Source organism: Carlito syrichta, unplaced genomic scaffold, assembly GCF_000164805.1.
Source record: "Carlito syrichta isolate Samal-C Ts95f unplaced genomic scaffold, Tarsius_syrichta-2.0.1 Scaffold302449, whole genome shotgun sequence".
Taxonomy (NCBI): domain Eukaryota; kingdom Metazoa; phylum Chordata; class Mammalia; order Primates; family Tarsiidae; genus Carlito; species Carlito syrichta.
In genome coordinates, this window is record NW_007246545.1 from 542,326 (window position 1) to 545,713 (window position 3,388).

At 44.8% G+C, this 3,388-nt stretch overlaps 1 pseudogene; it reads right to left on the bottom strand.

Moving 5' to 3' along the window:
• Positions 1-1,284: 1,284 nt before the first annotated feature.
• On the bottom strand, positions 1,285-1,609 carry LOC103259041 (annotated as a pseudogene).
• Between the last annotated feature and the right edge of the window lie 1,779 nt (positions 1,610-3,388).

Genomic DNA, 3,388 nt, shown 5'->3' on the forward strand with positions numbered 1-3,388 from the left:
CTCTGTCACCCAGACTGGAGTGCAGTAGCCGCTCCCGGCCACCGCAGCCTCGACCTGCTGGGTTCCGGCGAACCTTCCGCCTCAGCCTTCCAAGTAACTGGAACTACAGGCGCACGCCACTACGCCCGGCTAATTTTTTGATTTATTGTAGAGATGAGGTCTTGCCAAGTTTCCCGTGCAGGTCTTGAACCTGCGGGCTCAGGCAATCCACTCACCTCAGCCTCCCAAAAGTGCAGGATTACAGGCTGAGCCACCGAGCTCGGCATGTTTCATTGAATTTTTGCATTATCTTTTTATCTTCTATGACCCAAATTTGAGCTTTTATTTTGGTGATCTGGATTGTTCTGCTGAAGTTAGGGTTTTGGTGGTCTTGCTTTTTCAGCTTCCTTAGGTGATTTGTTAGGCTGTTAACTTGTGATCTTCCCATTTTCTTCATGTGTGTTCACAGAGATATGAATTCCCCTCCTAGTACTGGTTTCGTGCCATCCCAGAGATTTTGGTAAGATATTTCTTCTTTTTCATTTGTTTCCAGGTATCTTTTTTTTTTAATGGCAGTATTCAACTTTTTATTTTAATGAAATGTTCAAAATAAATTTTGATCAAATAAGTATACAACTAGCAGTTACATCTTTAGGGTCACTTAATGTGCTAAACTGTGCAAATAGCATAAATTTTTTTTTTTTCTTTTGAATTGGAGTCTCACTCTGTCACCCAGACTGGAGTGCAGTGGCCGCTCCTGGCCACTGCAGCCTTGACCTGCTGGGCTCCAGTGATCCTTCTGCCTCAGCCTTCCAAGTAGCTGGAACTACAGGCGCGCGCTACCATGCCCGGTTGATTTTTTTGATTGATTGTAGAGATGAGGGCTCTCCAAGTTGCCCAGGCGGGTCTCGAACCCGCGGGCCCAGGCAATCCACTCACCTCGGCCTCCCAAAGCGCAGGATTACAGGCTGAGCCACCGAGCCTGGCCGGCATAAATATTAAGAGCACTGATTGATGATGAGGGAACGTAAACTGCCAATAAATGCAAATGATGAAAGAACAGGATTATAAAGAGCATACTTAGTTATACATCTCCTCCCAATACACAAAAAGTCCCTAGACATTCTGATTTCATCCACTCTGATTGGCAGATGGGCTACATTTCCTGACACTCCAGCTCATCAACCCAAAAGGGTAAGCTTTCCACCAGCAAAGACCCCAGGGCACGCAATTAATATTCCCAGCTGAGAATTCATCCTGGGAGACAAGGTAAGCAGACCTTGAGGCAGCTGGGCCAGCCTGACCCTAGTCTCCCCAGTCATGTCCACATCGAGCATTGCAGCACTTGTAGAAGGTAGTCATTGGCTCATCTGCAGAGCGGGTCTGAAGCTGCATGAAGTAAGCACAAGGATGTTCACATTTGGAGCATGGCTCTGCAGCAATCAACATTCTCCCGGGCAGCTACTCCCCCGAGCACATCATTCACTTCTTTCAGCTTTGTATACTTCAGATTTGTTACCTTGCGAGTGATGTCTTGCACACAGGGGCATGTGTTGCAGGTAAAGTGGTGGCAGCGCTGTCCCTCCTCTATGATCAGCCCATTCCTGCAACCGGGGCAGAGGAGCAGCATCGCCTTGAACACCCACAGGTTCAGGATCTTGGCGGCTCTCCTCCAGGTGTCTTTTAATATCTGTTTTGATTTCCATGTTGACCCAGGCGTTGTTTAGCATCACACTGTTTAGTGTCCGTGTATGCGGGTTTGTGAGAACTTTGTTGGTATTGATGCTTTTTTGTTCCACTGTGGTATGAGAAGGTACTTGGCAGTATTTCTGTCTTATGGAATTTGTTTATTCTTGATTTATGGCCGAGAATGTGGTCTATCTTAAGAGTATGTTCCATGTGATGATGAGTAGAATGTATATTCTGTAGTTGTTGGGTGGAATGTTCTGTGGAATCAATTCAGTCCATTTAGTCAAGTGTCACATTGAGGTTCCAGATCTCCCTGTTGATTTTTTTTTTTTTTTTTGAGTTGGAGTCTCACTCTGTCACCCAGACTGGAGTGCAGTGGCACACTCACAGCCACCCTAGCTTTGACCTGTTGGGCTCCAGAGATCCTTCTGCCTCAGCAATACAAGTAGCTGGAACTACAGGCACATACTACCATGACTGGGTAATTTTTTATTTATTGTAGAGACGAGATTTTGCCAAGTTGCCAGGCTGGCCTTGAACCCGTGGGCTCAGGTAATCCACTCACTTTGGCCTCCCGAAATGCTGGGACTACAGGGTGATCCACTGAATCCAGCCAGGATGGATATTTCTTATTGGTGGGTTGAATCTTTTATCATTATGCAGTGACCTTCCATATCTTTGTAAATTTTTGATAGCTTAAAGGGTATTTTGTCTGATATTAAGAACATGACTCCTGCTTTCTTTTGTATTCCATGCACCTGAAATTTTGTTTACCATCCTCTTACTTTGAGTTTGTGAGTATCCTTTCTGGTGAAATGAGTCTCTTGGAGACAATATATTGTTGCCTCATGATATTTTATCCATTTTGCCATTCTGTGTCTTTTCATTGGTGCATTTAGTCCATTCACATTCAGGCTAATTATTGAAATGTGAGAGTTTATCCCTGTCATGAGGTTCTTATAGAGTTTGTTGTTGTTGTTGCTGTTTGTTGTCTTTTGATTTTTGCATTGATTCATGTGTGTTTTCTATCTTTTTCCTGCATTCTTGTGAAGAGTGCTGTCGTTCTTTTTTTCCTTTTTTTTCTGTTTAATACTTTCTTAAGTGTTTCTTGTAGAGCTCGTATGGAGGCTGCGTAAGCTCTTAAGGACTGAATATCTGAGATTTTAATTCTTCATCACTGATGTAAGTTAGCTTAGCTGGGCAAGTAATTCTTGGTTGAAATTGTTTATCTTTGAGAACTTTGAAGATTGGGTTCCAAGGTCTCCAATCCTGAAGTGTTTCTGTAGATAAGTCTGCTGTTATTCTATTTGGTCTTCCCTGGTAGGTAGTCTGACCTTTCTCTCTTGCTGCCCTTGGGATTTTTCCTTTTATACCTACTTTGTGTAGGTGAATTACTGTGTGTCTAGGAGTTGGTCTTCTCATTTGTTGTCTTACAGGGCATTTCTGAATCTCTTGTGTTTGAATGGTTGAGTTACTGATGAAATGAGGGGGGGCAGCCGGGCTTGGTGGCTCGGCCTGTAATCCCGCGCCTTTGGGAGGCTGAGGTGAGTGGATTGCCTGAGCCTGCGGGTTCAAGACCGGCCTGGGCAGGCGAGACCTCATCTCTACAATAAAATCAAAAAATTAGCCAGGCATGGTAGTGCATGCCTGTAGCTCCAGCTACTTGGAAGGCTGAGGTGGAAGGATTGCAGGATCCCAGCAGGTCGAGGCTGCGGTGGCA